Consider the following 12,102-nt stretch of genomic DNA (forward strand, 5'->3'; position numbering starts at 1 on the left):
TGATAAATAATCAGCACTGGCGGCCGAAAACTTCCGGCATAAGAAGTCAGCCTCATTCTGCCAACGGCCTTGTCAAAGAGGGCGGAGGAGCAGATAGAGGTTCAGCGCACTCTCTTGTCCGAGGGGTGGGAAATTGCCCCTAAAGGCGGAATAATCAGCAATGATCAACGACATGAGGATGCAGAAGGCAATGGAAACCACTGCATTAAAGACACGTAACGTGTATCCATGTGGCCTGTAGTTGAAGAAGTGTCATGATGATCTCTCCATTGGCAAAAGATTTCGGAATAGTGCCCCATTCGGATCTCCGGGTGGGGACTGCCAAGGGGGAGGTTACCATGAGAAAAGGATTGAATAATCAACGAAAGGATAACGTTCTACGAGTCGGGGCGTGGAATGTCAGAAGCTTGAACGTGGTACGGAAACTAGAAAATCTGAAAAGCGAAATGCAAAGGCTCAATCTAGATATAGTAGGGGTCAGTGAAGTGAAGTGGAAGGAAGACAAGGATTTCTGATCAAATGAGTATCGGGTAATATCAACAGCAGCAGGAAATGGTATAACAGGTGTAGGATTTGTTATGAATGGGAAGGTAGGGCAGAGGGTATGTTACTGTGAACAGTTCAGTGACCGGGTTGTTCTAATCAGAATCGACAGCAGACCAATGAGGATATTGAAAGGGTAATGCAGTATGTAAAGGGGGACGAAAGTCTAATAGTCATGGGCGACTGGAAAGCAGTTGTAGGGGAAGGAGTAGAAGAAAAGGTTACAGGAGAATATGGGCTTGGGACAAGGAATGAAAGAGGAGAAAGACTAATTCAGTTCTGTAACAAGTTTCAGCTAGTAATAGCAAATACCCTGTTCAAGAATCACAAGAGGAGAAGGTATACTTGGAAAAAGCCGGGAGATACGGGAAGATTTCAATTAGATTGCATCATGGTCAGACAGAGATTCCAAAATCAGATACTGGATTGTAAGGCGTACCCAGGAGCAGATATAGACTCAGATCACAATATAGTAGTGATGAAGAGTAGGCTGAAGTTCAAGACATTAGTCAGAAAGAATCAATACGCTAAGAAGTGGGATACGGAAGTTCTAAGGAATGACGAGATACGTTTGAAGTTCTCTAACGCTATAGATACAGCAATAAGGAATAGCGCAGTAGGCAGCACAGTTGAAGAGGAAGGACATCTCTAAAAAGGGCCATCACAGAAGTTGGGAAAGAAAACATAGGTACAAAGAAGGTAGCTGCGAAGAAACCATGGGTAACAGAAGAAATACTTCAGTTGATTGATGAAAGGAGGAAGTACAAACATGTTCCGGAAAAATCAGGAATACAGAAAAACAAGCCGCTGAGGAATTAAATAAATAGGAAATGCAGGGAAGCTAAGACGAAATGGCTGCAGGAAAAATGTGAAGACATCGAAAAAGATATGATTGTTGGAAGGACAGACTCAGCATACAGGAAAGTCAAAACAACTTTTGGTGACATTAAAAGCAACGGTGGTAACATTAAGAGTGCAACGGGAATTCCACTGTTAAATACAGAGGAGAGAGCAGATAGGTGGAAAGAATACATTGAAAGCCTATATGAGGGTGAAGATTTGTCTGATGTGATAGAAGGTGAAACAGAAGTCGATTTAGAAGAGATAGGGGATCCAGTATTAGAATCGGAATTTAAAAGAGCTTTGGAGGACTTACGGTCAAATAAGGCAGAAGGGACAGATAACATTCAATCAGAATTTCTAAAATCATTAGGGGAAGTGGCAACAAACCGAATATTCACGTTGGTGTGTAGAATATATGAGTCTGGCGACATACCATCTGACTTTCAGAAAAGCATCATCCACACAACTTCGAAGACGGCAAGAGCTGACAAGTGCGAGAATTAGCGCACAATCAGCTTAACAGCTCATGCATCGAAGCTGCTTGCAAGAATAATACACAGAAGAATGGAAAAGAAAATTGAGAATGCCCTAGGTGACGATCAGTTTGGCTTAAGGAAAAGTAAAGGCACGAGAGAGGCAATTCTGACGTTACGGCTAATAATGGAAGCAAGGCTAAGGAAAAATCAAGACACGTTCATAGGATTTGTCGACCTGGAAAAAGCTTTCGACAATATAAAATGGTGCAAGCTGTCCGAGATTCTGAAAAAAGTAGAGGTAAGCTATAGGGAGGGATGGGTCATACACAATATGAACAACAACCAAGAGGGAATAATAAGAGTGGACGATCAAGAACGAAGTGCTCGTATTAAGAAGGGTGTTAGACAAGGCTGTAGCCTTTCGCCCCTACTCTTCAATCTGTACATCGAGGAAGCAATGATGGAAATAAAAGAAAGGTTCAGGAGTGGAATTAAAATACAAGGTGAAAGGATATCAAAGATACGATTCGCTGATGACATTACTATTCTGAGTGAAAGTGAAGAAGAATTAAATAATCTGCTGAACGGAATGAATAGTCTAATGAGTACACAGTATGGTTTGAGAGTAAATCGGAGAAAGACGAAGGTAATGAGAAGTAGTAGAAATGAGAACAGCAAGAAACTTACCATCAGGATTGATGGTCACGAAGTCGATGAAGTTAAGGAATTCTGCTACCTAGGAAGTAAAATAACCAATGACGGACGGAGCAAGGAAGACATCAAAAGCAGACTCGCTATGGCAAAAAAGGCATTTCTGGCCAAGAGAAGTCTACTAATATCAAATACGGGCGGTAATTTGAGGAAGAAATTTCAGAGGATGTATGTCTGGAGTACAGCATTGTATGGTAATGAAACATTGACTGTGGGAAAACCGGAACAGAAGAGAATCGAAGCATTTGAGATGTGGTGCTATAGACGACTGCTGAAAATTAGGTGGACTGATGAGGTAAGGAATGAGGAGGTGCTACGCAGAATCGGAGAGGAGAGGAATATGTGGAAAACACTGATAAGGAGAAGGGACAGGATAATAGGACATCTGCTAAGACATGAGGGAATGACTTCCATGGTACTAGAGGGAGCTGTAGAGGGCATAAACTGTAGAGGAAGACAGAGATTGGAATACATCAAGCAAATAATTGAGGACGTAGGTTGCAAGTGCTACTCTGAGATGAAGAGGCTAGCACAGGAAAGGAATTCGTGGCGGGCCGCATCAAACCAGTCAGTAGACTGATGACAAAAAAAAAGTTGTTTGTAGTAGTTTACCCATACTCCTACTTTTTATTTATTATTAAACCTACTCCTGCATTACCCCTATTTGATTTTGTATTTATAACCCTGTATTCACCTGACCAAAAGTCTTGTTCCTCTTTCCACCGAACTTCACTACTTCCCATATATCCATTTCCCTTTTTAAATTTTCTAAACTACCTGCCCGATTAAGGGATCTGACATTCCAAGCTCCGATCCGTAGAACGCCATTTTCTTTCTGCTGCAAACGTCATCCTCTTGAGTAGTCCCCGCCTGGAGATCCGAATGGGGAATATTTTACTTCCTGAATATTTTACCCAAGAGGACACGACCATCATTTAATCATACAGTAAAGCTGCATGCCCTCGGAAAAATTACGGCTGTAGTTTCACCCTGCTTTCATCCGTTCACAGTACCAAAACAGCAAGGCCATTTTGGTTAGTGTTACAAGGCCAGATCAGTCAAACATCCGCACTGTTGCCCTTGCAACTACTGAAAAGGCTACTGCCCCTCTTCAGGAACCACACGTTTGCCTCTCATCAGATACCCGTCCATTGTGGTTGCACCTAAGGTACGGCTATCTGTATAGTTGAGGCACGCAAGCCTCTCCACCAACGGCAAGGTCCATGGTTCATTGGGGGGGGGGGGGGGGGGGGGGGGGGCGGCACACAAATATCTCAATATTTTCTAATTTGTCAAATATCTCAATGTTCTCTAATTTTGACAAGTAAAAATAAATTTAAATCTAGGAGATTTCTCTTGATCAGCGTTCTTCCTTTCTTTGAAACAATAAAAGTAATCAATATTTCCAATATTGAATCGTATTTGAGTAGACTGAGTTCAATAAATTTTTTCTATCCTCGCGTAACAAAATCGCGAGAATCTCCTTATCTTACATTATTACTAAAGTAAGAGTAATTATTAAAAATCTGTTTTAATAAAAATCTGGAATTTTGTTTGCATATTAGACCGCAAGTTAGAAGCCCTGAAATAGAAAAAATCATTGTAAGTGGTAGATTGTAACACGAATGAAATGGCGTCTTTCAATATAAAAGCACCATTTCAGGCAAATTATCTGCCAGAAGCACAACAACTTAGTCAGGCACAATAACATCAATTTCAACTTGTCACAATACATAAAAACCAGTACTTAAAGAACCATCACACTATCACTTGTGTCCTGTGCACTGTAGTGGAAGTTCTAGGCAGAATAAAGAGAAAAAACTGATGAACTATCCCCTATGCATACACACACACACACACACACATACACACACACACACAGACACTTGGGCGCGCGCTTATGCAGCTGATATGTTTTGCACATACATTTGTGGCAGAAATGTCTTTAAAATTATGCATAATTTATGACTATTTTTACCGTGATTGGTCGTCACAAATGAATTGGGATCTGAACTGGTGAGAAATAACATTAGATCATGGGTAAAGTCTAAGAAGTGAAATGTATTTACAATCTGTCTGAATTCTTACCTTCTCTTATACAACTTCTTGATTGCTGTGATGTAGGTCAGAGTGTAGGTAAATTTTTACACACTGACAAAACTAGTCTAACACTTGTGATGAAATAGGCTATCGTTGGCAATACAACTAGAAGCGTTGTTCAATAGAAACTCATTTCAAAGACGAAGTTCACAAATATATACAAGAACTTGGAGATTAACCCCGAAGAGCATAACTGGTTGGCTCTAACCGTGCTATCATTCGGCATGATACTGTTCTCGGTGCTTGCTGTGGACTAGGCAGTGAGTGGAACGTAGTCTGGCGTAGAAGTGACCTCGTGTTCAGGTCTCCATTTATCTCAAGACAGGCTGCTCTCGGTGGTGTTGCTAACTTCTCTGGGCATCTCTTGCTACTTCCATCTCACTGGTGTTGCAAGCGATGCACCGATAGCAAGGCGCACCATAGTGGTGACGATAGCAGGCTCCAGCACTATGCCTAGCGACTACACCACCGTTTCACCGTAGGCGCATAACAATTATAACATGGGGGATCATAAACAAACACACCGTCCTCACAGTGTAACTTTCTATTAAAGTTATATTCACTGGAATTGTTAATGTGATTAGTATTTAGACATACATCTCCTATGTGCACGCGCGTGTGAATACTATCCTAAAAGCAAGGAACTTACATTGGTCAATCATATACCAGTAACATCATACAGGACATCGCTGTATAATTTATAACAGAAGACTGAGAAAAGAAGTATGAAACAATTACTGCTACCTTATCCTCACAAGCCTGATTTCGCCTTTATACACACACACACACACACACACACACACACACACACACACATGCACACACGCCACAACGTTTCAGCAGCTGAACAGATATGCTGCATATTACATCGCTGATACCCCCTAGTTACTTGTTTTAACAATTTTAAGTGGGGTTTATTATGTAATAGGATGTCGTAGGAAAGAATGAAGAAGAGGATCACTGACGATGATTTAATTAATATCAAATACAGCGCAACAGCCGCCAGCCCGTGCCTGTGGGATTGACACTCAAACAAATAGTCACACCACTGCCACGCCAAGGCTGTTATTTCCTACGACAGCAGCAACCTTCGACAGTACACCATACCCACATCTGCCTTGTTATTCAGTTAACATTCAGAGAAGAGTCCCGCTCGCTGACACTTGCACACAGTCTTACTTTGTGTACGGAGACAGCAGAAAATTCACGCTGCGAGATACAGAGGGAATTGCCGGCATCTGCTGGATTCTGCCTGTAGTAAAACGTAACAGAAGTTATTGCATATTTACGGAAACCCATGAAGGTCATCTGTCACATAGAAGCACCGTTTTATTAGATGATTTCGGTTCATCATACACTGATTACCGCACTACATTGGCCAATTTCATTGTTTCTTTGGACACACAATCTCCTTTTGAAACAGCTATAATGTTAGTCCTACACACCGGGTGAAGATTCCACTACTGAAAATTCGAGGATTGCAGACAGCTATGGGGAGTGGAGGAATTAATTGGGGGTGGGGGTGCGGGGGAGGGGGCTGGGAATTATCGCACGTGAGGTGCCACACAGATGTGGAAATAACGTAGTTTGAGGTTAGATTAGAGTCACATATCTCCATTGATCCATCAATTCTCTTTCCTGTTAGTCCACTTCATTATTGACATTTAATCGCGACAATATTGTCAATTAATTTAATGTGTGCATTCTTCCCATGACATGCAGAGGTAGCCAGGCCCCTTCAGCTGCTTCAAGTGCACCCTCCGGCAGGCTGTGACATATCGGGAAGGGGGCAGGAAGGGGGGGGGGGACATTGGTAGTTTAGCGGCTCCCCTATTCGTATATGTTCTGTTGCTCAATTAACAATCAGGAAGCCTTCAGGATGGGACCCTGCCACCAACACAGCACTCGGCATGTATAGAGAACTTTGCTACTGAATCGCATAAACTGCCAAATTTTGCGCAGTGAATTTCAACGTAAATCAATTAAAATTTTAGGCTTATTAGTTGCACCACTTCCATAAAAATATAGAAGACTTTTTAGGATGTCTCTTTGAAATTGAAGTGAATAAGGAAGGATGTATCTGGCTTTAAACACTTTATCAAACTTTTCATTTATACATGAAAACAACTCTTTCTTTATGATTGCTTAGTGTACTTTCAATAGTACTCAGCATAACTTTCTAATTCATTATTTAAATCTTATGACATTTAATACTTTCGTTCCAGACATATACAAAAATTCTGTTAGCTTGTCATTTAAGTTAATAAGAAATTCTGCATTGTTTAGGCTTTATCACGTTTTAAATAAAATGAACCCTTGCATTTCCAGAGTAGCCGGATGTTTTAAATCGACTAATCGAGTGAAGAGTTGCTTTTCTGCTGTGAGAAACAGAGGTTCCAGCAAATGTACTAAGAGAGACTACCTACACCAAGCTTATTCATCTTCGGGGATATTGCTGTACAATATGGGGACCTTAACACTCAGAAACGATTGAGGAAATTGAAAAACAATTCAAAGGAGGGCAGCTCACTTGTATAACCACGATGTAATGTATGGCATGCCATGTATATAATGTGCAAGTTGTGATGGTAATCTTATATCGATTAATCTTCATTGCAGACAATTCGTAACAGCTGTTGGCCATTTGAAAAACTGACATACACCTTCACATTCTCTCACATTCTGAAAGTTATACACCCTAAACATCTCCATGAAGCTGTTGAAATTGTCTCTTTAAACAGACATTCCAATAACAATAGATCTCTCTCTCTCTCTCTCTCTCTCTCTCTCTCTTTCTCTCTCTCTCTCTCTCTCTCTCTCTCTGTGTGTGTGTGTGTGTGTGTGTGTGTGTTGGCACATGAATTTTGAGGTGGGTATCAGTTTAGCATGCTGGTCTAACTTTTGCATACAATATAGCAGCGATTCTACATTTCATGGACAAATGCGTCACAGGTTACGACAGGTTTACCAACTGTGATTTGCCACCATTCTAAAATAATGCATGATAACTGCAAAGAGTTGGGAAATATCAGCACTATCAGGTAATTCTATGTTACTGGCATCAATATGATTTTTGTCAATTTTGGTCAGTTTTTTCGAAGGAAGTTTTAAGACCAAAATATACTCATAGCTAGCTTATTGAGAGTTGACCAAACTGTGTTGCACAGGCCTAAATGTCTTTACAACAAGTATAATATTTCAGCAGGTACTGGTTCCATTTTTTAAAAGAACTCGTTCACTCACGTCGCACACTCACTTGTTAGCTTTAAACTTTACTCAGTACCCTTTGAAACATTTTAGTATTGTCTAAACTTCATGTATAACTCGCTTATTTTCATTGAAGGGCATGTATAATAAACATTATTTTTATCACATTCACTTCTTACAAAACAAAATATTTTTATCATACGAAGGTGAATGTAAGCAAACAGAGAGAAAATGAAATTATTCAATTATTTAACTGGCCACAAGTTCAGTGCATGTTTTAATAAATGTTGAATGTAAGGAAATAAATAAAATGGCAGGAAACTATCTGGCAGATTAAAACTGTGTGCCCGACCGAGACTCGAAATCGGGACCTTTGCCATTCTTTACACATATTTTGATACCCATCTTTCTAATTTATATCCTTATGAAATTCTGTGATAATTTTATAACCATACACTGACCACACTCTTTGGTATTGTTGATATAAAGATAACAAAATTCAATGGGAAAAACAATATTTTTAAAAATTTGTCAGAGTAAATTGCAAGTCATAAAATTCTTTATCATACGTTTTAAGTTTCTTCAGTCCATTATACCTCAATTTCATATTTACTTCTTCAAAAAATTTAATATCTCAAATGCTAATTAGTTTTAAATATGTATTAGTTAAAATAATTTTAAATTCATTTTCAACTTCTAGACATATTTTTCCCCTATCTGGTTGGTCAATATACACAACCAGTAATATTAGATAAATCATATACTTCTAACTCACTAAACAAATTAGTATTGCTAAAGTTGTGGAGCTTTTTCAGAGATTTTTATTAGATTTTTTTTTTACGATGTGTAATTTTAGTATGGTAATGCATCTCTCTTATCCAGAATATAGCTTTTATAATCGTGAGGGCTCAATGCTATCTTGCTATCCTCAATGTCCAGATTACAATTTTTTTCACTTCAAATCAAATTCATAATTCTATACTCTTCTCTATTTTTAAAAATGCAACTTATATAATATTCTAAGCATACTCTATTTTTAAGAACTCATTTTTTAACTCCACAATTTATCTCTTTCCTGTCACCAACTTTATAAGCATAGATTTATTATCTCAAACCACAGAATTCTTCCATTACTTTTCCATTACATTCGTCTTTCATTTTTCTATAACTTGCTTGTTTACTTGTGGAATATGTAAATATTATCTGAAGAATAATCACTTGTATCAATGCAAACAATCATCCATTTCATATCCTCATAGAAAACATTAGGTTGTATATTGCATATACAACTGACTGCCTCTTGATAACTGAATATTTTCTCCACATATTGGTTTCATTATTCTGTAGCGAAAATCGTGAATCAGTTCTTTTGATAAGTCAAGTATACTCACACCAACAATGATGGGTTTATCTAATGTGGTTTTTTTGTCTTATTCATATGGATAGCAACAACATTTTCTTTAAATATAGTTCTTTGTTAAAGTGTGATTTAGATATTAATTTATTACAATTTTATATTTACTCTGTTTCTAATATTTTCCCATGTTTTTCCAAATTTGCAATTATTCATCAGTTTGTCAATATATTTTCCAAAATCATTCTTCAATGTTATATTCATTTCTCTGTTTTAGTCTACATACTTTTTCTACCAGTCAGGCTGCCTAAATTTTAGGACTCTATATATTTTTGTTATTTTCATTCTTAATTATATATAGTATACTTTTTAAAATTTCTGGAGTGAACTACATACTTATGTTTGTCATTCAGAGTAATTATTAACTTACTCACTTTATTTACCTGAACAATTTTACTTTCAGAAGCAAGTGGTAAATCTTTATGCAAATCATGAAAGTCTTTTGGATATTCTGCGTGGTGTGAAACCAATTGAAATTCATCGACAGTTGAAGGAGACTTGTGGTGATGGAGCTATGGATGTGTCGAAAGTGCGTTCGTGGGTGCGACAGTTTAATGAAGGCAGAACATCGTGTGACAACAAACCGAAACAACCTCTGGCTCGCACAAGCCGGTCTGAGGACGTGATCGAGAAGGTGGAGAGAACAGTTTTTCCCCCTGACTGTTGAACGCCTCCAGAGTTGGCATTTCTGTGGGTTCTGTGCACACAATCCTGCATGACGACCTGAAAATGCGAAAAGTGTCATCCAGGTGGGTGCCAAGAATGCTGACGGACGACCACATGGCTGCCCGTGTGGCATGTTTCCAAGCAATGTTGACACGCAACGACAGAATGAATGGGACTTTCTTTTCGTCGGTTGTGACAATGGATGAGACGTGGATACCATTTATCAATCCAGAAACAAAGCGCCAGTCAGCTCAATGGAAGCACACAGATTCACCGCCACCAAAAAAATTTCGGGTAACCGCCAGTGCTGAAAAAATGATGGCGTCCATGTTCTGGGACAGCGAGGGGGTAATCCTTACCCATTGCGTTCTAAAGGGCACTACGGTAATAGGTGCATCCTACGAAAATGTTTTGAAGAACAAATTTCTTCCTGCTCTGCAACATTAACGTCCGGGAATGGCTGCGCATGTGCTGTTTCACCAAGACAACGCACCCGCACATCGTGCTGACGTTACGCAACAGTTTCTTCGTGATAACAACTTTGAAGTTATTCCTCATGCTTCCTACTCACCTGTGACTTTTGTCTTTATCTAACAATCAAAGATACTCTCCGTGGCCGCACATTCACCAGCCGTGCTGCTATTGCCTCAGCGATTTTCCAGTGGTCAAAACAGATTCCTAAAGAAGCCTTCGCTGCTGCTATGGAATCATGGCGTCGACGTTGTGACAAATGTGTACGTCTGCAGGGCGATTACGTCGAGAAGTATCGCCAGTTTCATCGATTTCGGGTGAGTAGTTAGTTAGAAAAAAAATCGGAGGCCTTAGAACTTGAATGCACCTCGTGTAAGAAAATAACAGTACATCAGTTTCAACATACAGATTATGATATTCACCAAGATTTAATTCTTCCCATTCTGTTTTTGTACATTTATAATATTTATCACCTATTTTGCAGTCATTCAGTTTAGTGCAAAATTCTTCCTTTGCTGGTAATTGTGTCTCTTCCAATTTCTTCCACAAATCCATATTCTATAGAGAACCACATTTCCTGATCAGTATGTTGAATAGTTCTGCTGAGAAAAACTTTCTAATGTATTGCATTTGATCTCAACAAAGTTGGTGAAAGTTTATCAGGTGAAAACAAGAAATTTAAATGTACCAAAAAATCGTATCATGATATTTTCTGTTATCTTGCAAAAACTGACATACCTGTCTTCATTATTAGGTATTAAATCTTCCTCTTTTTTGTCAGAAACAGCCATGAATCATATCCTGAGAGATAATGTAAACAAATTGGTACAAAATGCATCAGTTTTAGATTACAATTATTACGTAACAGATTTGTACATTCATAATATTTATCACCTATTTTGCAGTCATTCAGTTTAGTGTAAAATTCTTCCTTTGCTGGTAATTGTGTCTCTTCCAATTTCTTCCACAAATCCATATTCTATAGAGAATCACATTTCCTGATCAGTATGTTGAATAGTTCTGCTGGGAAAAACTTTCTAATGTATTTCATTTGATCTCAACAAATGATCATCATGATGAACCTTTTTATGTTTCTGTGAGTGTACAATTTTTTGATCTTGCATATCAAGAAGACTCTTCAGGCGCTCATGGCTCCATTTCTTCTATTTTTGAATAAATACTTCTGATACCTTCTACTTCTTGTTTTATACAGTCACCTAATTTTTATGACAAGTTGGTTCTCTGTACACAACAGGACCTTTATAAAGTCTGTTTACGTGCTTGATTTACTAACAGAATGGACTTAGTTCATGTTTTTGATATTTGATTGCATATGGATTTTCTGGATTTGGTTGACAGTTATCCAATAGTAAACTTTCAAAATCAGCGTAAATAACAAATGAAAGTTCTTGTGTCTGTTGATAATGTTTATACCATCCATATGAACTAATTTCTAACATTTCTACTTTTAACAGCGTGTTTGTTAACTAAACTGTTTGGTGTGTGGTCATCAGGAAGAGATCTTTCGGACATGTCCAAAAGAACAGATGCCATCTTCATATATATACATAATAAAGGTTCACCAGTCATTTTTCCATCTTCTTCTGAGCGATTTTTGGACAACGTGGTTGTGGAGATGAGGCAGCGAGTAGTATAATTAATCAAGTACTC

The sequence above is a fragment of the Schistocerca gregaria genome, chromosome 7 (assembly GCF_023897955.1).
Source record: "Schistocerca gregaria isolate iqSchGreg1 chromosome 7, iqSchGreg1.2, whole genome shotgun sequence".
Taxonomy (NCBI): Eukaryota; Metazoa; Arthropoda; class Insecta; order Orthoptera; family Acrididae; genus Schistocerca; species Schistocerca gregaria.